Source organism: Ranitomeya variabilis, chromosome 2 (assembly GCF_051348905.1).
Source record: "Ranitomeya variabilis isolate aRanVar5 chromosome 2, aRanVar5.hap1, whole genome shotgun sequence".
NCBI lineage: Eukaryota > Metazoa > Chordata > Amphibia > Anura > Dendrobatidae > Ranitomeya > Ranitomeya variabilis.
Genome location: NC_135233.1, coordinates 187,491,926 through 187,516,794, shown reverse-complemented (window position 1 = coordinate 187,516,794; position 24,869 = coordinate 187,491,926). Strand labels below are relative to the sequence as shown.

Here is a 24,869-nt window from a genome sequence, read left to right as displayed (position 1 = left end):
ACAGGCTGCAGCCAGTCCAAGTCTTCGGCACCAATAAGTTACAGCACGCTTCTCCGTCTTGTCGGCCGATGCCGAGCCCGGGGACTTAGTTTAGTGGCCTCAAGAAGTTGTCTCTACTCCTGTAGTTCCTAGAAATGCGCTTACAACAATCCGTCCGTCTTTATATCAGCAGTCTGTCCAATCTTGTTTCTCAACTCAAAGCACAGGGACTCCGCAGACTCTCAAATACGTACTGGGTTTTCAGTAAAGCCTCAGTCTTCCAAAATAAAAGATTAACTTTTCCCAGAAAAACGTTAGCAATAAAAAAAAGGTCTCTCACAGAGTTAATTCCTCTCGAAAGCTTTTCTCCAACCCACTGACAGCAAATTCACACAGTCTCTTTCTATAACACTGCTGCTTCCTTCTCTCTTCCCGCCTTTTCTTCTCTGCTCTCACTTCCTTATATGACACTTTACACACCCGACACCAGACCCCACCCCCCAGCACACATAGTCTCCGGGGGCCTGGCAGTGTCTGTCCTTTGCTGCAGCAGGCAAAAACCACAGGGTCCTAGTGCCCTCTCAGTGGGACTACAGTTCACCCTCTTACATGGACTTGCCTGGTACGGGGACAGCGTCGGACTGGGGTGTCTGGGGCCCACCAGAGGAATGGACTCTAGGGGCCCACCCTACAGCTATATGCAAATATCTGTCATTATAGTGGAGCATCGGCTGTAAAACACCGGCGGCTGCTGCACATCTACCGTGTGCCCCAATAACTGGGATGTATAATTACGGTAGTTTACATTAATGGGGTTCTTGGTTAAAACAAGTTATCACTGATCCATGGGCTCCACAGGATAGGTGATCACTTAGATCCGACCATTAGAAACTGCACCGATCGGAAGAATGGGGAAATTTTATCCCTGACAGGACACTTTTAGCACTATTTTAAAATGCAGCGGCAGGTGGGATTTCTGACCGCAGCTCCATTCATTCTCTTTGGGGCTTCCAGAAAAAAACAAGTGCAGCCACTAAGGGAATGAATGGATCAGTGATCTAGTCGGACATGTCACTCCAGTCTAATGGGGATAAAAAGTTCCACATTTTGCTGAGTGGGTCCAAGCAGTCAGACCCCCACCAATCAATACGTTATCACTTATCCTGTGGAGAGGTGATTACTTTTCTCCACAGGAAACCCCATGTAAGTGCATCTCCGCCGCTGTGTACAAAGCATTGAAACTCTAATGGAAATAAAGAATGTTCTCCTAATTAATATCAGAGAGAACAAATGACTGCCATACACAACACAATCCACTATACCAAGACCAATATTACCACATACAGGAAGAAATACCACCACACCATGACCAGACCACATAGTGACCGAATAATACTACATACAAGGGACAAATACCACCGCACCATGTCAAGACCACATATTATCACCACTTGGTGACCAAATAGCACATACAAGGGACAAATACCACAACACCATTTCCAGACCACATATTACCACCACTTGGTGACCAAATAGCACATACAAGGGACAAATACCACAACACCATTTCCAGACCACATATTACCACCACTTGGTGACCAAATAGCACATACAAGGGACAAATACCACAACACCATTTCCAGACGACATATTGCCACCACTTGGTGACCAAATAGCACATTCAAGGGACAAATACCACAACACCATTTCCAGACCACATATTATTACCACATAGTGACTGAATACTACAATACTGATCAGAAGTAAAAAAACAAAAAACAAAACACAATACTATCACCATAAGGCTGCCATCACACTAGCAGTATTTGGTCAGTATTTTACATCAGTATTTGTAAGCCAAAACCAGGAGTGAAACAATCAGAGGCAAAGTATAATAGAAACATATGCACCACTTCTGTATTTATCACCCACTCCTGGTTTTGGCTTACAAATACTGATGTAAATTACTGACCACATACTGCTAGTGTGACGGCAGCCTAAGTGCCATTATACACAGGAGATCTGTACTTAGTATGCAGTGTCTGTGTAGAGGTAATACAGAGATCACTGGTGACATTATACACAGGAGCTCTGTATATAGTGTATAGGTAATACAGTGATCACTGGTGACATTGTACACAGGACCTCTGTATATAGTATACAGTGTATAGTGTCAGTGTATAGGTAACACTGACTCACCAGTGACGTCTCTAGGTGAAGTCCTTCATCTTTCATCCAGCACAGACCGCCATCACTTCATCCAGCCAGGACTCATTTCTGCAGGAAATAACACAGTTATCTCGAGCTCCGCTTGCAGAACACATTACTTAATTTTTCACAACTTCTACATTACACCACATGAAGAAAAAAAGGCGATATAGTGTCACTCTGCACACTAACAGGACCGCCCCCCCCCCCATTTAAAACAGTGTCCTCAAAAAATAAAATAAATACATCACTGCAGTAATAATATCCCTTAATTAGCCCCTATGGTAATAATATTCCCCACCCTGGCCCCGTTTATCTCATTCCTGGCTCCAGCCATATGTTCTCGCATCCTGCCCTCATGAGTATCCATTCTACCCCATATGATCTCCCCATTCTGTCTCCATTGTATCCATCCTGCCCCATGATCCAATCCTGCCCCATGTCTTTCATTCTGCCCCGTGTCTCCAATCATGCCCCGTGTCTACATTCTGCCCATGCCTCCAGTCCTGCCCCCAGTGTGTCCAGCAATCTGCCCCAGTATGTCCAGCATTGCCCCCAGTGTGTCCAGCAATCTTCCCCAGTATGTCAAGCATATTGCCCCAGTGTGTCCCGCATTTCCCCCAGTGTGTCCAGAAATCTGCCCCAGTGTGTCCAGCATATTACCCCAGAGTGTCCAGCATTGCCCCCAGACAGTGTGTCCAGCAATCTGCCCCAGTGTGTCCAGCATATTACCCCCAGTGTGTCCAGCAATGTGCCCCAGGATGTCCAGCACTGCCCCCAGTGTGTCCAGCAATCTGCCCCAGTATGTCCAGCAATCTGCCCCAGTGTACAGCATTGCCCCAGTATGTCAAGCAATATGCCCCAGTGTGTCCAGCACTGTCCCAGTATGTCCAGCACTGCCCCCAGTGTGTCCAGCAATCTGCCCCAGTGTCCAGCACTGCCCCCAGTGTGTCCAGCAATCTGCCCCAGTGTCCAGCACTGCCCCCAGTGTGTCCAACAATCTGCCCCAGTCTCTAGCACTGCCCCCAGTGTGTCCAACAATCTGCCCCAGTGTCCAGCACTGTCCCCAGTGTGTCCAGCAATCTGTCCCAGTGTCCAGCATTGCCCCAGTGTGTCAAGCAATCTGCCCCAGCATCCAGCATTGCCCCAGTATGTCCAGCACTGCCCCCAGTGTGTCCAGCAATCTACCCCAATGTCCAGCACTGCCCCCAGTGTGTCCAGCATTGCCCTGTGTGTCCAGCAATCTGCCCCAGTATGTCCAGCACTGCCCCCAGTATGTCCAGCACTGCACCCAGTGTGTCCAGCAATCTGCCCCAGTGTCCAGTACTGCCCCCAGTGTGTCCAGCAATCTGCCCCAGTGTCCAGCATTGCCCCAGTATGTCCAGCACTGCCCCCAGTGTGTCCAGCAATCTGCCCCAGTGTCCAGCACTGCCCCCAGTGTGTCCTGCAATCTGCCCCAGTGTCCAGCATTGCCCCCAGTGTGTCCAGCATTGCCCCCGTGTGTCCAGCAATCTGCCCCAGTGTATCCAGCAATCTGCCCCAGTGTGTCCAGCAATCTGCCCCAGTATGTCCAGCACTGCCCCCAGTATGTCCAGCACTGCCCCCAGTGTGTCCAGCAATCTGCCTCAGTATGTCCAGCATTGCCCCCAGTGTGTCCAGCAATCTGCCCCAGTGTCCAGCACTGCCCCCAGTGTGTCCAGCAATCTGCCCCAGTATGTCCAGCACTGCCCCCAGTGTGTCCAGCAATCTGCCCCAGTGTCCAGCACTGCCCCCAGTGTGTCCAGCAATCTACCCCAGTGTCCAGCATTGCCCCCAGTGTGTCCAGCAATCTGCCCCAGTTTCCAGCAATCTGCCCCAGTGTCCAGCATTGCCCCAGTGTCCAGCACTGCCCCCAGTGTGTCCAGCAATCTGCCCCAGTGTCCAGCATTACCCCCAGTGTGTCCAGCAATCTGCCCCAGTGTCCAGCATTGCCCCCAGTGTGTCCAGCAATCTGCCCCAGTGTCCAGCATTGCCCCAGTGTCCAGCACTGCCCCCAGTGTGACCAGCAATCTGCCCCAGTGTCCAGCATTGTCCCAGTGTACAGCACTGCCCTCAGCGTGACCAGTAATCTGCCCCAGTGTCCAGCAATCTGCCCCAGTGTCCAGCATTGCCCCCAGTGTGTCCAGCAATCTGCCCCAGTGTCCAGCATTGCCCCAGTGTCCAGCACTGCCCCCAGTGTGACCAGCAATCTGCCCCAGTGTCCAGAAATCTGCTCCAGTGTCCAGCATTGCCCCAGTGTACAGCACTGCCCCCAGCGTGACCAGCAATCTGCCCCAGTGTCCAGCAATCAGCGCCAGTGTCCAGCATTGCCCCAGTGTACAGCACTGCCCCCAGTGTGTCCAGCAATCTGCCCCAGTGTCCAGCATTGCCCCAGTGTCCAGCACTGCCCCCAGTGTGACCAGCAATCTGCCCCAGTGTCCAGCAATCTGCCCCAGTGTCCAGCATTGCCCCAGTGTACAGCACTGCCCCCAGCGTGACCAGCAATCTGCCCCAGTGTCCAGCAATCTGTGCCAGTGTCCAGCAATCTGCGCCAGTGTCCAGCACTGCCCCCAGTGTGTCCAGCAATCTGCCCCAGTGTCCAGCATTGCCCCGTTTGTCCAGCAATCTGCCCCAGTGTCCAGCATTGCCCCGTGTGTCCAGCAATCTGCCCCAGTGTCCAGCATTGCCCCCAGTGTGTCCAGCAATCTGCCCCAGTGTCCAGCATTGCCCCTAGTGTGTCCAGCAATCTGCCCCAGTGTCCAGCATTGCCCCAGTGTCCAGCACTGCCCCCAGTGTGACCAGCAATCTGCCCCAGTGTCCAGCAATCTGCCCCAGTGTCCAGCATTGCCCCAGTGTACAGCACTGCCCCCCGCGTGACCAGCCATCTGCCCCAGTGTCCAGCAATCTGCGCCAGTGTCCAGCATTGCCCCAGTGTACAGCACTGCCCCCAGTGTCCAGCAATCTGCCCCAGACTTACCCGCCGCCGCCGCACCCGCACCGCGCGACAGCTTAAGTCCTCCTTCAGCCCCCAGTACCCCCGTCCTCATACTCACCTGTCCCACACTGCACAGCTGTGCCGACATCCCTCGCGCTCTCTCCCGACTCCCGGCGGTGGCGCAGCATCTGCTTCCTGCTTGTGCGGTCATGTGATACTGTCATTAAGGTCATGAATATGCGCATATTCATGACCTTAATGAGCGGTACCACGTGACCGCACAAGCAGGACGAGCTGCAGTGCAGACGCCGAGACCATCGCTGGAGCAGGGTCCTGGTGAGTATCGTCTTCAAGGGGGGGGTGGGCGGGGGGGGCCCTGGAGCAGTGGGGGCCCTACCAGCAGGTCTCAGTGCCTGGGCCCACCGGAGGATCCTCCGGTTCTCCGGTGGGCCAGTCCGAGCCTGTACGGGGATGTATTCCTCACAGACGGTTCCGCTATAAAGGAGACACACTCCGGCTTAACTTCAATGTTAACCCTAGAACGCATGACCATAAAAATCTACACTTTCACATACCTGGGGCCTTTTAGGCCTGTGTACAAATAACATGGAATAACTCAAATAAAAATATTTCTCAAAGTTTATTTGAAATTGCAAAGTAAGGATGCATTCCTACTAGCGGCACTGGGGTCTGCCAGGGGGGGATCCGTAATGGATCTGACCTCCTGGTGACCCCAGCTAAGGAGCGTACAGATACGCTCAGATTTTCTTTCCTGAACAAATATAACAACGCTTTCTTTTTTTCTCTTTGCTCTGGATGATCCTGAAAATGTATACCACATCGGATCATAGCTTCCGTAGTTTGCCTTTGCAAGCATTTCGTGTTGCTTCGCTCCATCATGGTAGGCATTAAAAGTTCATTACAAATTTCCGTCAAGAATAGACGTCTCTTGTCCTTCCTGTTGGCACGGAATTCTGGATGAGTTTCACTATAAGGGCAATATAAGCATACAGTTCCTCTTTTGTTATATTTTTACATGTTTTTTTATCTTACTGAAGCGATACGTTTTCCTTCTAAGTTAGTAAACAAAACTACCTCATCGACAATATCATTGAAAACAATTTACAGAAATCATCTCTTGTAATCACATGTAAACCTAGTACAGGCCTAAAAGGCCCCAGGTATGTGAATATGGGGTATTCCCAAAAAAGAGTTGTTATACCGAAATGCCTGTTACATAAAAATATATGAGCAACTGGAAATTACTAACAACTACCGTATTTTCCGGCGTATAAGACGACTTTTTAACCCCTGAAAATCGTCTTAAAAGTCGGGGGTCGTCTTATACGCCGGGTATCGTCTTGTACGCCGGGTGTATATGGTGGGTGGGGGGGGGGAGTGGTCCTGATGACGACGAGGGGGCGACTCACAGGAAAATGCGTGGACTATCCCCCATTACCTCATCGTAGCGCTGCAGCGTGGGGTCTCTGTGCTGGGAGCGGCGGCTGCTTCTCCTCTTTGTGCCGCGTGGGTGCTGTGCTGTGGGGCGGCGGCTCCTCTTCTGCAGTGTGGGGCCTCTGTGCTGTGGGGCGGCGGCGGCGTATCTTAGTGCAGTCAGTCGGGGCTCTCCGGCATCTCCTTAAAGCCCGGAGGCCCCGCCGGCAGCTCTCCATTGCTGCGATGCGGTGGCCTCCGGGAAAATGGCCGCTGCTCAGATTCAGATCTCGTCCCGAAATCTCAGGAGACGAGATCTGAATCTGAGCATGCGCCACCCCCAGCGGCCATTTTCCCGGAGGCCACCGCATTACAGCAATGGAGCTGCCTCCGGGAAAATGGCCGCTGCTCATATTCAGATCTCGTCTCCCGAGATCTCGGGACGAGATCTGAATCTGAGCATGCGCCGCCCCCAGCAGCCATTTTCCCGGAGGCCACCGCATCGCAGCAATGGAGAGCTGCCGGCGGGGCCTCCGGGCTTTAAGAAGATGCCGGAGGAGCCCCGACTGACTGCTTGATGATACGCCGCCGCCGCCCCACAGCACAGAGGCCCCACACTGCAGAGGAGCCGCCGCCCCACAGCACAGCACCCACGCGGCACAAAGAGGAGCCGCCGCTCCCAGCAGAGACCCCACACTTCAGCGCTATGATGAAGTAATGGGGGATAGTCCACTCACACTTTCCTGTGAGACGCCCCCTCATCGTCATTGGGACCACTCCAGACACATTAGTCACCGGCCCTATAAGACGACATACGGCGTATAAGAAAACCCCCGACTTTTAAGAAGATTTTATATTTTAACTGGAAAAGTTGGGGGGTCGTCTTATACGCCCAGTCGTCTTGTACGCCGGAAAATACAGTATATACCTGAGGAATACCTAGAGTTTCAGAATTATAACTAAAGTAATCTTGCAGAAAATGGAAATCAATTAACCTAGCTGGCCTGCGAGGCCCCAGGTATGCGTTCTAGGGTTAATTAACTCTTTTACTCAGCACAGCTTGTTCAAATACAGGCACATCAAGTATCACAGTTGATCTCTTCCTTTCTGTCCCTTCTCTGTCCTTTCCTTCACTACGCTCAGCCCGGGTCGACTGTATCTTCCGGTCATGCAGAATCTATTTCATCTGGAATTCTTGCTTCACATGGGTTAGTCCTACACCGCTTCTATTCTGACTCATGGGTATGTAGAATGCAGTGGTGCCTGGATAGGCCTTTCTTTTGGGCGCTTCCGTATTGACCTGTACTCACGTTCATACCGATTTATCAGATAGCTTAACTCAGCCACGTTCTCATGTAAGAAGACTCCAGGAAAAGAGGATTGCTTTAACTGAAATTCTTGTATTATGATGAAAGCAGCAGGTAAAAAGGAATAAATTCAACAGAGGACATGTAGTAGGATGCATACAGATGGAGGAATGATGACAAAATGGAGAATAAGGGCGTGAACAAACATACATCACAGGACTACAGTGAGAGAGTTGGGACAAAATACAAGGAAAAGCAAACTTCTGCCTAGAAAGAAGGATAGAACACAAGCAATGCAAACATTGAATGATTTCCCAAGTCGTGGGACATAACACTCCCCGTCTGAAATCCTTGGATTTCACGATGTCCGTAATTCTTCGAAGTCATTCGAACCTGAAAAAACAAGAGGAATGAAAACATGCATGCAATAATAAACATCAAAGATTTTAAAGTCCAAACTCGTTGTTGTCGACCCGTAGATGACACCGAAAGATAAGTCCAAATATATTAAACCCATCTTCAGATTGGGGAAGCCGCAAACATGCCAACTCTTCCACCAACCCAGAATCCAATGGGAATGTTAACAGTTCAATAAACTGGAGAATGAAGAGGAATGCTCCCCGCCGTGAACAACGTCCAGGAGCATGTTCAGTTCATGTGATGTCCTCCTTTCATAGAAGCAGCACGAGTTCAGTGACTGGGCGGAAGAAGGTTCGGGTAGAGCCCCCTTTTGTCACCTTAACTTCTACCTTACGAGTCTTTCCGTCCTCACTGGGTAAGACCTTGGTAATAAGTTCCATTGCCCAGTCATTACGATGAGCCTCTTTATCCTTTAAGAGAACAAGGTCTCCTTCTTGGAGATTGGGACTGGGCGTCTGCCATTTGTGACGGTTTTGAAGCAAGTGTAAATATTTGGTCTTCCATCGATGCCAAAACACGTTAGCCAGGTGTTGTACTTGCCTCCACTGACGTCTGTAAATGTCCTTGTTATCGAAGTTCCCAGGCGGAATTGTAGCAGCTCCAATCTTCTGTGTGAGAAGTGTGGCTGGAGAAACATCAGAACCCAAGTTGAGGTCCTTTAGGTTTGTGGCGTGGTCCTCAGATGGAAACGCGTTCATTACGTCTTGACTGTTAGAGATAATCTTGTGGAGTCTGAGGTTTGATGTGGATAGCATTTCCTGTGTCCTGGAGAGTAGGTCAATTGCATCTTCGCTTGTGGGCAAGGACTTGAGCCCATCGTCCACGTAGAAGTTCTTCTCTACAAATTGCTGAGCATCGGAACCGTACTCTCTCTCACCTTCCTGGGCTGTCCGTCTCAGTCCATAGATCGCCACAGCAGGTGAGGGACTGTTGCCGAAGACATGGACCTTCATCCGGTAGTCTATGACCTGATTGTTGACATTGTTGTCTTTGTGCCATAGGAACCTAAGATAGTTTCTGTTGTCTTCTTTCACAATGAAGCAATGAAACATCTGCTGAATGTCGGCCATTATGGCAACAGGTTCTTGTCTGAAGCGGATCAATACTCCAAGGAGGCTGTTGTTCAGGTTGGGCCCAGTTAGGAGCAGGTTATTGAGAGAGAGGCCTTCAAACTGAGCACTGGAGTCAAACACCACTCTGATCTGGTTAGGCTTGCGAGGGTGATAGACACCAAAGGATGGAAGATACCAACATTCTTCTCCCTCCCTCAGTGGTGGCGCAGGTTCAGCATGATTTCTGTCAAAGATGTTCTGCATAAAGTCAATGAAATGCTTCTCCATCTCTGGTTTCCTCTTTAGGGTACGCTTTAAGGATGAGAACCTTGCAGTTGCTTGCTGCAGGTTGTTCGGCAACCTCACTCTTGGGAAACGAAAGGGTAAAGGAGCTACCCAACTGTTGGAGTCGTCTTGAACAAATTCTTTATCCATAACCTTTATAAATTCTTTATCTTCCCTTGTGGGTGCCAACTTGTTGTCATTACTTGTGGAATCGAACACTGATGACCCGAGGTTTTCTCCCCAGGACTGGAGTGTGTTCATGTTGTTGAAGGATTCCTGTTGCCACTTGGTGTTGCTCACTTTCTCTTTCACCCAGTAGTGATGTGGGCATGGTTGGAAATGAGTGCTGCGACCATTTGACAAGATGTGTGTTTTGTAAGAGGAGATGTTGTTAGGTCTCTTCATCTTATGTATGCAAACATTGCCTATGATTACCCAGCCTAGATCTAAGCGTTGGGCAAATGGTGCATCGTGTGGTCCGTTAATTTGCTGACGCACCTTGTGCAGCCGGAGAATGTCTCTTCCAAGCAGAATCAGGATATCTGCACTGTTGTTGAGGGCTGGTATCTTGTTTGCTATCCCCTTGAGATGTTGGTGATGAAGAGCAGCCTCTGGCGTTGGGATCTCTTCTCGATTGGATGGAATCTGGTTGCACTCGACCAGTGTAGGTAACGGTATCTCGACGGTGTTCTCGAGAGATGTCGCTGTAAGACCACTGGCCCTTCTCCCATAAACCTCTGTAACACCACTGCAGGTACCTAAGGTGTAAGGGTAGGCATTTCCCTTTAAGTTAAACATATCAAAGAGTTCTGACCTTGCAAGTGATCGGTTGCTCTGATCATCCAGAAGGACGTACACCTTCACGGCTTTCTCTGGGTGACCGTTGGGATATACGTTTACCAGGCAAATCTTCGCACAGGACTTGTCCCAGAGGTCTTCTCCGCAGACTTCTGTGCATGAAGAAGATATTGTGGTATGGCTTGCAGTTTGAGCTGCGTCCTCACTGCCATGGCTCGTGGTGGGGGAAGGAGTAAGTGTAGAGTCAGGACGGAATGGGTGGAGTGCTTGTACGTGGTCCTCACTGTCACACTCCATGCACTTAATTGTAGTTTTACAGTCTTTAGCAAGGTGTTCAGTAGAAGCACAACATCTGTAGCATACCCCGAACTTCTTTAGAAGCTCCTTGCGTTCTAGGAGCGGTTTCTTCCTGAAGCCGATGCACTTTTTTAAGGGATGTGGCTTCTTGTGGATGGGACACTCACGATTTGGGTTCTCCATCTTTTCACCCTTGTTACTCTTGCCTGGGGCTGATGTTGGTAAGGGAAGAATATCTGTCTTCTTCACTGACACTGGACCCCTGCGGTTTCTGTCGTTCGAGCGTGCGCTGACGTATTTAGAAGGAGGTGAAGCTGGGCCACTGGATTCTTGGTAGGAAAAGCTTGGGTCGTTCTTGCGCTCTGCCACATCTTTTATAAACTCACAGAAGTAGGAGAATGGAGGAAATGACACTTGATGGTCTTTCTTGTATTTTGACCCTAGTGTAGTCCACTTTTCTTGCACGTTGTACGGTAGCTTGGAGATAATGGGATTTACTCCACGAGCAGTGTCCAGGTAGCTGAGGCCAGGTAGGTGGGTGTCTGCCTTGGCCAGCTGGAGCTCTAACAGCAAGTCACTGAGCTCTAGGAACTTTGAACTGTCCTTGCTTGATATCTTTGGAAAACTCTGTAGACGCTTGAACAGTGCATCCTCTATGGCTTCTGGACTGCCAAAGTTTTTCTCTAGTCTTTCCCATGCAGCCATGAGACCAGCCATTGGATTACTGATATGTACAGACCTGAGTCTCTTGACACGCTCTGTGGATTGTGGTCCTAGCCATCTGATTAGCAGGTCCAGCTCTTCTGCAGCAGTGATGCCGAGGTCACTAGTTACGGTTCTAAAGGCATTTTTCCAACCTCTGTAATTTTCAGGTTGGTCGTCAAACCTTGTGAGACCGGTTTTAGTAAGTTCGCGGCGAATCATGTACCTTGCGAAGTCGGACATGTCTGTTCTTTCTGACTTAGGATGCACGAATGTGGGCTGAGCGGTGCTGTACACAGGGGTGGAGATGTCTTGGCCTTGAAACGTGGGTAAGTATGGAGTGGCATATGCATTTAGTCCAGCAACCGGTTTGGTGGGTATAGTCTCTGCTACATGCGGAGCTGGCACTATGCAGTTGTCGAGAGTATAATGACCTGCCGGTATATTGGGTTGCGTGCAGATAATAGCCTGTGGAGTTTGATGAGATGCAGGGTCTTGGCGCATACCGGAATACGAAGGAAGTTCAAGTTTGGGAGCATTGTACTGACCTTGAGTGTAGGGTTCTGTAAGTGGATCGGCATCCTGGTGCCCTGGAGAAGCATGAACGCCATCAGGAGTGTTAGTGATGATCTGCGGTTCGCCATTTTGGCTTAGCACGTAGTCTCTTGTGCGTTCAATAGGGTCCTCTGCCTCCACTTCACACAAACTGATGCTGTCTCTTTGACTCCCACTGATAGCTCGCTCCAGGATCCTTAACTCCGCCATGGCTGTTGCGTGCTCACATTCCTTCTCCAGAGCTTCCTTGCGTGCTGCATCCGCATCCATTTCTGCTCTCTTTTGTGCTGTGGCTGCATCCATTTCTGCCATTTCTGCTCTCTTTTGTGCTGTGGCTGCATCCATTTCTGCTCTCTTTTGTGCTGTGGCTGCGTCCATTTCTGCTCTCCTTTGCGCAAAGGCTGCTTGTATCTTAGACGTTTCTGCCTTAGCACGTGCCCTTATAAGCTGCTCGCTGAGAGTGGAATGTTTTGATGAACTTGACCTAGATGAGCGTTTTGAGTGCTTAGACGATTTGGATGAGCGAGATGATGCATCTGGTGTCCGTGCAATTTTAGCCTCTATCTTTGTCTTAATGTCGCGTACGGTGTAGTCTCTTTCAGAATTAAGCTGCTGGAAACTTTGCAATTCTTTTAAAGTCTCTGGCAGATTCAGTTTCTTCAGGAGAATAATGTATTGGTCAGTCTTCTCCATATACCTTTGGTATGCTGTGCATAATTGTTCTAGGGCTCCCTCAAGTGGTAACTCATGAGAAGCAGGCCTTGATACAGTGTCTATGTGACTCAGCACTTTCTCCCATAGTGAAGACACATCACTATATACAACACATTTTTCAGTCTCTAAATTCTCCATGACTTTCCATGTAGGTTTGACTGTACGTTTTCCTCTTTCACTAGCTGGTGGATGGGGATCTGGGTCTCTTTCCTGTGTTTGTAAGTCTGGTAGGGATATTGTATACCTCGCTTCAGACATGATTTGATTGCAGGCAGGAAGAGTGGATGATGAGGGTTATACTTCTCACTGTTTATCTGCAGTGTGTGCTTCTATGCACGCTGGGGTCTGGCTGGGAACTGGGTTACTGTGTATCTGGGAAATGTCCTTTTCCACTGAGGTTCAGCACAGACCTTGAGTTACTGTCTCTGAAGGCAGGATATTCCTTTTTACTATTCTGACTCATGGGTATGTAGAACGCAGTGGTGCCTGGATAGGCCTTTCTTTTGGGCGCTTCCGTATTGACCTGTACTCACGTTCATACCGATTTATCAGATAGCTTAACTCAGCCACGTTCTCATGTAAGAAGACTCCAGGAAAAGAGGATTGCTTTAACTGAAATTCTTGTATTATGATGAAAGCAGCAGGTAAAAAGGAATATTCAACAGAGGACATGTAGTAGGATGCATACAGATGGAGGAATGATGACAAAATGGAGAATAAGGGCGTGAACAAACATACATCACAGGACTACAGTGAGAGAGTTGGGACAAAATACAAGGAAAAGCAAACTTCTGCCTAGAAAGAAGGATAGAACACAAGCAATGCAAACATTGAATGATTTCCCAAGTCGTGGGACATAACAGCTTCGCCCCGGTTCTAAGAACTGCCGCCCAGGCATAGATCTGACACATCTTGCTTGTGTTGCCCAGCTGAACAATCTTCTTTCTCTCTCTATGGGGACAGATTGCTTTAGCTGCGTACACAACGTTTTTGTACTCCTTTCCTTCTAGAGGAATTCTTTGGTGCTATGCATACTATGCTGGGCCCCTTCATAGAACGTTGCAGGGCACAGTGACTCCTGGCCAGGCAGCCCTGTAAGCTGCACGGTCGCCCAGACCTCGACTAACTAAAACCAGGAAACCTAACTATTTTTATCCCACTGTGACCCCTCCTACTCTAACTATACACTACAGAGCATCCCTCTAATGGTCAACTATGGACACTATGCCCCTATCACTTTACTGGGCCCGGGGACAAACTTTCCCTAACACAAAGTTGCCAAACATATATATAGATAGAGCAATATACAGACAGCAGGGGCGTAACTACCGCGGTCGCAGGGGTCGCAATTGCGACGGGGCCCCAGTGCTTAGGGGCCCCTAAGAACTCTGAGCTACAAAATGGGCCGCCGGCCCTTTAAATAAATCTTCTTTACAGGCCCTGGTGCGCGTGCACTCTCTCAGTGCATGCGCGATCACGGGTGGGACTGCACTTGTCCCGCAGCAGAGCCCCTCCACCGCAGAGAGCCGCACACCACAACTATGGCTGCAGCTGCTCTGTGCGCACAGGACCTGTGATGAGGTCACAGGAGGGGAGGAGTCGGAGTCACATGATTAAGGGCTTCCGTGTAGTGCAGGACAGTAGTGCAGTGCTGGTCGTCATCGTGCTGGAGGAGGTAAGCTTTTGTGTGAGGTCAGGAGGGGTTTGTGTGGATGTAGCAGAGCAGTGTGTGTATGAGGTGTACAGAGCGGAGCCGTGTGTGTATGAGGAGTACGGAGCGGAGCCGTGTGTGTATGAGGTGTACGGAGCGGAGCCGGGTGTGTATGAGGTGTACGGAGTGGAGCCATGTGTATGAGGTGTACAGAGCGGAGCTGGGTGTGTACGAGGTGTACGGAGCGGAGCTGGGTGTGTATGAGGTGTACGGAGCGGAGCCGTGTGTGTATGAGGTGTACGGAGCGGAGCTGGGTGTGTACGAGGTGTACGGAGCGGAGCTGGGTGTGTACGAGGTGTACGGAGCGGAGCTGGGTGTGTACGAGGTGTACGGAGCGGAGCTGGGTGTGTACGAGGTGTACGGAGCGGAGCTGGGTGTGTACGAGGTGTACGGAGCGGAGCTGGGTGTGTGCGAGGTGTACGGAGCGGAGCTGGGTGTGTATGAGGTGTACGGAGCGGAGCCGTGTGTGTATGAGGTGTACGGAGCGGAGCTGGGTGTGTACGAGGTGTACGGAGCGGAGCTGGGTGTGTACGAGGTGTACGGAGCGGAGCTGGGTGTGTACGAGGTGTACGGAGCGGAGCTGGGTATGTACGAGGTGTACGGAGCGGAGCTGGGTGTGTACGAGGTGTACGGAGCGGAGCCGTGTGTGTATGAGGTGTACGGAGCGGAGCTGGGTGTGTACGAGGTGTACGGAGCGGAGCTGGGTGTGTACGAGGTGTACGGAGCGGAGCTGGGTGTGTACGAGGTGTACGGAGCGGAGCTGGGTATGTACGAGGTGTACGGAGCGGAGCTGGGTGTGTACGAGGTGTACGGAGCGGAGCTGGGTGTGTACGAGGTGTACGGAGCGGAGCTGGGTGTGTACGAGGTGTACGGAGCGGAGCTGGGTGTGTACGAGGTGTACGGAGCGGAGCTGGGTGTGTACGAGGTGTACGGAGCGGAGCTGGGTGTGTACGAGGTGTACGGAGCGGAGCCGGAGGTGTACGGAGCGGAGCCGGGTGTGTACGCGGTGTATGGAGCAGAGCCGGAGGTGTACGGAGCGGAGCCGGGTGTGTACGCGGTGTATGGAGCAGAGCCGGAGGTGTACGGAGCGGAGCCGGGTGTGTACGCGGTGTATGGAGCGGAGCCGTGTGTGTATGAGGTGTATGGAGCGGAGCCGTGTGTGTACGAGGTGTATGGAGCGGAGCCGTGTGTGTACGAGGTGTACGGAGCGGAGCCGGGTGTGTACGAGGTGTACGGAGCGGAGCCGGGTGTGTACGAGGTGTATGGAGCGGAGCCGGGTGTGTACGAGGTGTACGGAGCGGAGCCGGGTGTGTACGCGGTGTATGGAGCGGAGCCGTGTGTGTATGAGGTGTATGGTGCGGAGCCGTGTGTGTACGAGGTGTACAAGGCGGAGCCGGGTGTGTACGAGGTGTACGGAGCGGAGCCGGGTGTGTACGAGGTGTACGGAGCGGAGCCGGGTGTGTACGAGGTGTACGGAGCGGAGCCGGGTGTGTACGAGGTGTACGGAGCGGAGCCGGGTGTGTACGAGGTGTACGGAGCGGAGCCGGGTGTGTACGAGGTGTACGGAGCGGAGCCGGGTGTGTACGAGGTGTACGGAGCGGAGCCGGGTGTGTACGAGGTGTACGGAGCGGAGCCGGGTGTGTACGAGGTGTACGGAGCGGAGCCGGGTGTGTATGAGGTGTATGGTGCGGAGCCGTGTGTGTATGAGGTGTATGGTGCGGAGCCGTGTGTGTACGAGGTGTATGGTGCGGAGCCGTGTGTGTACGAGGTGTACGGTGCGGAGCCGTGTGTGTACGAGGTGTACGGAGCGGAGCCGGGTGTGTACGAGGTGTACGGAGCGGAGCCGGGTGTGTACGAGGTGTACGGAGCGGAGCCGCATGTGCAATGTGTACAGAGCTCAGCCGCGTGTGTAGGAGTAACTGTGTGTGGCCATTATACTGTAGGCAATATCATGTGTGGCCATTGTACAGTATAGAGCACTATGTGTGGCCATTGTACAGTGTGGACAGGGGCGTAACTACCGCGGTTGCAGCGGTCGCCATTGCGACCGGGCCCGGCAGGTCAGGGGGCCGGCAGGTCAGAGCAGGGCCGGACTGGCCATCGGGCACTTCTGGCAAATGCCAGAAGAGCCGGTGCCAGTCATGGGCCGCTCGATCCACCTCCCCCCGCCGCCGCCGACTCACCCCCCCCCTGCCGTCGCATTCAACTATACCGGCGTCATAGGTACAGTTGAATGCAATGACGGAGGAGAGAGCGTCTACAGACGCTCCCTCTCCCATCATTCCCCGCTCTGCCTCTGACACTGCGGGTGCGCGATGACGTCATATCATCGCGCACCTGTTGTGTCCCGGGCAGACTGCAGCCCAGCCTGAGACCGGAGCAGGAAGCAACGCTGGCAAGAGGAAAGGTAAGGAGAGTGTTTTTTTTGTTTTTTTTACTGGACTGTGGTGGCATTCTCTGGGGGGGGGGGGGCGAGAGATGCGGGCTGTGCTGTATATGCCACTGTGCGGGCTGTGCTGGATAGACCACTGTGCGGGCTGTGCTGGATAGACCACTGTGCGGGCTGTGCTGGATAGACCACTGTGCGGGCTGTGCTGGATAGACCACTGTGCGGGCTGTGGTGGATAGACCACTGTGCGGGCTGTGGTGGATAGACCACTGTGCGGGCTGTGGTGGATAGACCACTGTGCGGGCTGTGGTGGATAGACCACTGTGCGGGCTGTGGTGGATAGACCACTGTGCGGGCTGTGGTGGATAGACCACTGTGCGGGCTGTGGTGGATAGACCACTGTGCGGGCTGTGGTGGATAGACCACTGTGCGGGCTGTGCTGGATAGACCACTGTGCGGGCTGTGCTGGATAGACCACTGTGCGGGCTGTGCTGGATAGACCACTGTGCGGGCTGTGCTGGATAGACCACTGTGCGGGCTGTGCTGGCACCCAACACCATGTTGCAGTGCAGGAGATTCCTCCTGCACGGCAACAGTCCGAGGCGTATCTAGGGGAAGGGTGCAGCCGGGGCACGTGAGAGACAGGAAGCAGCTCCAGTCATCACGATGAGACAGCTTCTCAGTCTGTATTTTTCCCCCCTCATACATCTCATGTACGTCTGAATGAGATCGTATTTAAGAGAAAGCCAAAATAACCCCGGGATAGAAGGCGAGAGCAGGGGGGAGGTGCGGGACAGAGCCGCTTTAGTCAGGAGAAGCTGAGGAGCTGCAGCCGGTTTACATCAGCCACCCCTGTACCAGAGAGGAGATTGTGAGTTGTGTATATGAGCTGGTATCTCTGGTGTGTGTGTGTGTGTGTGTGTGTGTGTGTGTGTGTGTGTGTGTGTGTGTGTGTGATAGCTGTAGTATGTCTGTGTGTGATATCTGTAGTGTGTGTGTAATATGATGTGTGTGTGTGATATCTGTAGTGTGTGTGTAATATGATGTGTGTGTGTGTGTGATATCTGTAGTATGTGTGTGTGATATCTGTAGTGTGTGTGTGTGTGTGTGATCTGTAGTGTGTGTGTGATAACTGATGTGTGTGTGATATCTGTAGTATGATGTGTGTGTGTGTGTGTGTGATATCTGTAGTGTGTGTGATATCTGTAGTATGTGTGTGTGTGTGAGGCAGCGGCGTAACTACCACGGTCGCAGCTGTAAGCGGCTCTGGCAGGTCAGGGGGCCGTGTGTCCCCTTGAGCCTGTCTCCCTTATGCTTGTGTCCCCATGTGCCAGTCTCCCTTGCCCATTAGTCCCTGTGTGTCCCCATGTGCCTGTCTCCTTTGTCCCCTTGTGCTTGTGTCAGTCTCCTTTGCCCACTAATCCCTGTCAGTCTCCCTTTCCCACTTGTCCCTGTGTGTCCCCTTGTGCTTGTATCCCTTGTCCCCTTGTGTCAGTCTCTTGCCCACTAGTCCCTGTGTGTCCCCTTGTACCTGTCTCCCTTGTCCCCTTGTGCTTGTCCCCGTGTGTCCCCTTGTGTCAGTCTCCATTGCCCACTAGTCCCCTTGTATCAGTCTCCTTTGCCCACTATTCCCCGTGTGTCAGTCTCCCCTGCCCACTAGTCCCTGTGTCCCCGTGTGCCAGTCTCCCTTGTCCACTAGTCCCCGTGTGCCCTTTGTGTCAGTCTCCCTTGCCCACTTGTCCCCGTGTGCCCCTTGTCAGTCTCCATTGTCCCCTTGTGTCCGTCTCCCCTGCCCACTAGTCCCCTTGTGACCTTCTCCCCTGCCTCCTAGCCCCCATGTGTCCCCTTGTGCCTGTCTTCCTTGCCCCCTTGTGCCCTCTCCCCTGCCCCCTCATCACCATTTGCTCGTGTCTTTCTCACTGCCCCTGTATGGAGGGGCTGTATTATACTATGAGGGGGGCTGCATTGTATTCTATGGGGGTTACATTGAATTTTATGGCGGGGGGGGGCCCATTTGGAAGTTCGCACCGGGGCCCATAACTTTGTAGTTACGCCACTGACAGACAGTATAGCAATACTCTTGTACACGTGTTAATACACCTTATGTGTAGCAGTACCATTGTGTACGAACACATTAATAACATTCATTATGCACACATAAAGGGGTTGGGGAGAAGAGGGAACACCAAGCATTTCACATCCCCTACACAATCATACACTGATACGTATGTGTCTCTCTACATGAACACAGATCACAATGTGTCTTGACCTTTTATCAGCACCTGAGTTACACCCGCACACTCCCCTTGATGACCTCATATGAGCCAAGTTGTGGGATGTCCTCAGCCCTTCAAGATTTTATGAAATTACCAACTTATGCTAAAACTTCACTCCTGATGATTGCAGAAGTTCGAGATTGCGGCCATATTTATTTATTGGGATTTTACCTTTCCCCAGAGAACTACTGGTGTAAGTTATCTAGCAACTATTAATTTGGGGCTTATAGGCAGGTGTTACAGTTATGAAAAAATATACATACTCTTCCTCTATTAATCCTGAATTTGAAAATGTACGTCCCATCACTATCAGGTCCATGCAGGCTTCAATATTTCTAACGTTCTTTTAGAGACATAGGTCTCAGGTCAATGTATAGCATTTCTGTCATGTCGGACGCTGTTTATACCAGGGCGTTCGACAGACAGCTGTAATTCCGCTTTTGTCCACTATGTGCTCAGTGGCATCGGCTAGATTTTATCTAGCTGGTCCGGGGTTAATTTAGCTGGTGCTCGGATTGGAAGCTGGGCCACGCCCACTGCCTTTAAATAGTTCTTCTGAACATTATTACGGTTCGTGATCCATACCCTATGCCACTGATACCAGATTTGTTCAACCAGGTGGCGGGTGCTAAGTGGTTTACCAAGCTTGACCTCAGGGGGGCGTACAATCTCATAAGAGTCCGTCAAGGTGATGAGTGTAAGACGGCTTTTAATACCCATGAGGGTCATTTTGAAAATTTGGTGATGCCATTTGGGTTGACTAACGCACCTGCAGTGTTCCAACATTTCATTAATGATGTGTTTTCGCATGTTTTGGGGAAATTTGCTATCGTGTACCTAGATGACATTCTCATATATTCTTGCGACCGTGATACTCATTTAGATCATGTCAGGCAGGTGTTACAGCTTCTCAGAGAGAATAAGCTGTATGCTAAACTTGAGAAATGTGTATTTTCTGTTCAAGAGTTGCCTTTCTTGGGTTATGTTGTCTGCTTCTGGTTTTAAAATGGACGCCGCTAAGGTGCAAGCGGTGCTGCATTGGGAACGGCCTAATAACCTGAAAGCACTTCAGCGGTTCCTTGGGTTTTCTAACTACTATAGGAAATTTATCAAGGATTTTTCCATCATTGCTAAACCGCTAACTGACATGACTAAAAAGGGTACCAATTTCTCCGTTTGGCCTGAGGCTGCTGTGCGCGCATTTGAATTTCTTAAGAACAGTTTTGTTTCAGCCCCCATTCTTGTGCAGCCAGACGTATCAAAACCTTTTGTTGTGGAAGTCGATGCGTCTGAGGTTGGTGTGGGGGTGGTACTATCACAAGGCTCATCTTTGAGTGATTTGCGTCCATGCGCCTATTTCTCCAAGAAACTGTCGTCCGCCGAACGTAACTACGATATCGGCAACAGGGAGTTGTTGGCAATCAAGTTGGCCTTTGAGTAATGGCGACACTTCTTGGATGGGTCGGTTCATCAGGTTACTGTTATTACCGATCATAAGAATCTGCTGTATTTGGAGTCAGCCAAGCGTCTGTCCCCCAGGCAGGCTCGCTGGGCATTGTTTTTCACGCGGTTCAATTTTGTTGTCACTTACAGACCGGGGTCTAAAAACACTAAAGCGGATGCTCTGTCCAGGTGTTTTCTGGGGGGAGAACCTCGGGAGGATCCAGTACCCATCCTCCAAAAGGGTGTTGTGGTTTCGGCTCTCACTTCCGAGGTTGAGGCTGAGATTGCCGAGGCTCAGGAGGAGGTACCATCTGAGCTTCCCATCAACAAATCTTTTGTACCGCTTCATCTCCGCTTAAAGGTTTTGGCGGAGCATCATGATGCTGTCCTGGCTGGCCACTTAGGGGTTAGAGGTACCTTGGAGTTGGTGTCACGTCGGTTTTGGTGGCCCAAGATCCGACAGGACGTGGTCTCATACGTGTCAGCTTGTACCACGTGCGCTAGGGCTAAGACGCCCCGCTCCCGTCCTGTTGGCACACTACTTCCTCTTGAGGTACCTAGTAAGCCATGGACGGAAATCTCCATGGATTTCATCACTGATTTGCCCTCCTCAGCTGGGAACACAGTCATCTTGGTGATTGTTGATCGGTTTTCAAAAATGTTGCACTTTGTGTCTTTGCCTTCGTTGCCTAACGCTAAGACTCTGGCTCAGGTATTTGTGCAGGAGGTGGTCAGACTTCATGGAGTTCCGTCTGACATTGTGTCTGATAGGGGTACTCAGTTTGTGGCAAAATTTTGGAAAGCATTTTGCTCACGGCTGGGGATCAAATTGTCTCATTCTTCGGCGTTTCATCCTCAGTCAAATGGTCAGACTGAGCGTATGAACCAAAATTTGGAACAGTACTTATGCTGCTTTGTCTCTGATAACCAGGAGGAGTGGTCTACGTTCCTTCCTTTGGCTGAGTTTGCCATAAATAATCACCGCCAGGAGTCGTCTGGGGAGTCTCCTGTTATGAACTGGTGGTTTAGGAGCAACATGGGACGTGCTCTGAAGGAGGGGGTACCTGTACTGACCGCAGTTCCTAAGCTTAACACAACACTAGAAGTAGCCGTGGGATGTTCCTGTCACTCCCTAGACACCTCGTCACAGCCGGAGAACTAACTACCCTTAAAGATAGAAACAGGAAAGCTATCTTGCCTCAGAGAAAATTCCCAAAGGACAGACAGCCCCCCACAAATATTGACTGTGAGTGGAGAGGGAAATGACATACACAGAATGAAACTAGGATGAAGCAAAGGAGGCCAATCTAGCTAGATAGATAGAATACTGTGTGGTCAGTATTAAAAACTAAAAAATCCACCACAGAGTTTACAAAAATCTCCACACCTGACTAAAGGTGCGGAGGGTAAATCTGCTTCCCAGAGCTTCCAGCTTAACTGAATAAATCCATACTGACAAGCTGGACTAGAAAAAACATAGAATGTGCTGAACGATTAAGTCCACAAAAAGTGGAAAGCAAAAGAACAAAGCAAGGACTTATCTTTGCTGAACTGGTCAGAATATCAGGGAAATCCAAGAGAGATGTGAATCCAAGCAGGAACCATTGACAACTGGCACTGGCTGAAGGATAGAGCCAGGATAAATAGCCGAGCCAGAATAGACAATCAGTGGAAGCAGCTGCTGACTGCTAAATCCAAGGAGCAGCAGTTCCACTTAAATCCACCGGAGGGAGCCCAAGAGCAGAACTCACAAAAGTGCCACTTACAACCACCGGAGGGAGCCCAAGAGCGGAATTCACAACAGTCTCCGTTTTTTTGTGTTTACGGGCTACATCCTCAATTTTGTACTTTGAGTCAGAGGGGCTCTTCCGGCATCCTGGAGGAAGACCAGTTAGGAGCACAATTGTCATCAGTCTGGAGGAGAGTTAAACAGTGCCTGTTGAGTGTGGGTGCTAGGTACAAACGTGTGGCTGACAGTAGGCGTGTGCCAGGTCCGGACCTGAGTGTGGATGACTGGGTGTGGTTATCCACAAAAAACATAAGACTCAAGATACCATCCCTTAAATTGGGTCCAAGGTTTATTGGTCCATTTAGGGTCGCCGCCTTCATTAACCCTGTAGCGTACCGATTGGAGCTTCCTACGGTGTATAAGATACACGTGTTCCACAGATCGTTGCTTAAAAAGACGGTGGGTCTTGTGGACGCGACACCAATGCCTTCTCCAGTCTTGGTGGATGGTAATTTAGAATTCGAAGTCTCCAAGGTGGTTGACTCTCGTGTAGTGTGCCACACTTTACAGTACTTGGTTCACTGGCATGGTTATGGGCCTGAGGAAAGGTCCTGGGTACCAGCCTCGGACGTTCATGCGGACCGGCTGGTCAGTATGTTTCACCGCCGTCATCCGGACAAGCCGGGTCCTATAGGCCGTGAGGGCCCTGGGGTCCCTCGTAGAAGGCGGGGTACTGTCATGTCGGACGCTGTTCATACCAGGGCATTCGACAGACAGCTGTAATTCCGCTTTTGTCCACAGTGCTCAGTGGCGTCGGCTAGATTTTATCTAGCTGGTCCGGGGTTAATTTAGCTGGTGCTCGGATTGGAAGCTGGGCCACGCCCACTGCCTTTAAATAGTTCTTCTGAACATTGGGCGTCGCCGATTATAGCTTCTGTCTTGTGCGTTGTTATCTCGATCTGGAGTGGTGAGCTGGTAGTTGGAGTATCGTTGCTGGTGGAGTATTTCCCTTTGTCTTATTTACTCCTTCCTATATTTGTATTTATTTTGCCCTGCGCATTTATAGTGTATTCCTGAGTGACTGCGGCGTGGTGTATATTTTTGCGTTATCCTTGTCTGTGCTAACTGTGGGTATTGGTGTATTATCTTTCACTGGGTGGTGGGCAGTGGTTTCAGCCTAGGGTTGAAACAGGAGACAGGGCGAGGGTCGAGGCCTAGACATGCACACCATCAGTGTAAACTCCAGGTAGAGGGTCAGTCAGGATTTCCCTAGTCTGAGGGAAATTGCAGGGGCCCGGGTTATTAGCTCTTGCCCACCTAGTTTTCCCGTGACAATTTACCTTGCAGGAAACAACAGTGTGACTTGAATTCAAGGTACATTTCCTGTGGCCAAAGCCCATTCCACTTTGCTATCTACGTCTAAACACAACTACCTTTGTTCCAACCCTCTGAAAAGACCTTTTCCTGTCTTAATAATTTGTCCAATCTATAAGTCTTTGTCCATGCACAATAGACATCTTCTTTTTCATGACAGGGGTTCTTTGTCCTAAGAAGAAGTGCCTGCATTCTAATTAGGATTATTACAATCCAGCTATACCTAATTTCCCCTATGTCAACTGGGTGATTCTTCATAAAGGCATCTTTAGATTGTAGGCTCTTGTCTCGTACTGCAATTCTGGGTGAGGGATGGGGGTGAATGCCCTCCTTACTAAGGGCTTCAGAGATTTCAATATTTTCTATGACATCTTCTATGAAGACCAGTAGACAAATGTAGTTGGGTCCTGCTGGTTGCTGCCAGTTCTGAGCTGATGGCATTGCTGCGTGTCTTCTGATTTCACACGGAATTAAGCATAATTCCATCTGCGTCAGTTGCCTTGGCCAACCACTGCATCTATGGTCCTCAAGATTGCCTGTTATTTGGTGTTCTCAGTGCTGACAAATACTTGCAGATGCAGACCCATCATGAAATACCATCATGGAGGCTGATAATTGGCTCCAAATTTATTGTGCATAAGGACAACGACTCCAACATCCAGCCAATGTAAATATGTCTTCAGAGTAAAGAAGATTGATGAGGAGACCTGGAAGTAATGATCTGGCCGCACAGAGCCATGATCTCATCATCATTGAGTCTGGGGTTGCATGAAGAGACAGAAGGATTTCTACCAGCCTCATACACAGAAGATTTGTGGTTATTTCTCCAAAATATTTAGATCAACCACCATACAGAGTTCCTTCAATAATTGTGAGCAAATGACGAGAAAAATTTAAGCTGTTTTGAAGGCACAGGTGGCGGAGAGGAGCAGTGGTGCCTGTGAGGTGAGTGGTGGTGCCGGAGGAGAGCGGTGGTGCCAGGGAGGTGAGTGGTGGTGCTGGAGAGGAACGGTGGTGCTGGGGAGGTGAGTGGTGGTGCCAGAGAGTTGAGTGGTGGTACCGGAGGAAAGCGGTGGTGCCGGGGAGGTGAGTGGTGGTATCGGAGAGGTGAATGCTGGTGTCGGGGAGGTGGGTGGTGGCACCAGAGAGGTGATTGTTGGTGTCAGACAGGAGCGGTGGTGCTGGAGAGGAGCGGTGGTGCCTGAGAGCTGAGTGGTGGTGTCGGAGAGAGGTGAGTGGTGGT

At 50.8% G+C, this 24,869-nt stretch overlaps 1 protein-coding gene across 2 annotated transcripts in view; it reads left to right on the top strand.

Moving 5' to 3' along the window:
- NHSL2 (NHS like 2) overlaps positions 1–24,869 on the top strand; it is a 458,134-nt gene that overhangs the window by 90,422 nt on the left and 342,843 nt on the right. The gene's annotated exons all lie outside the window — the stretch shown is intronic.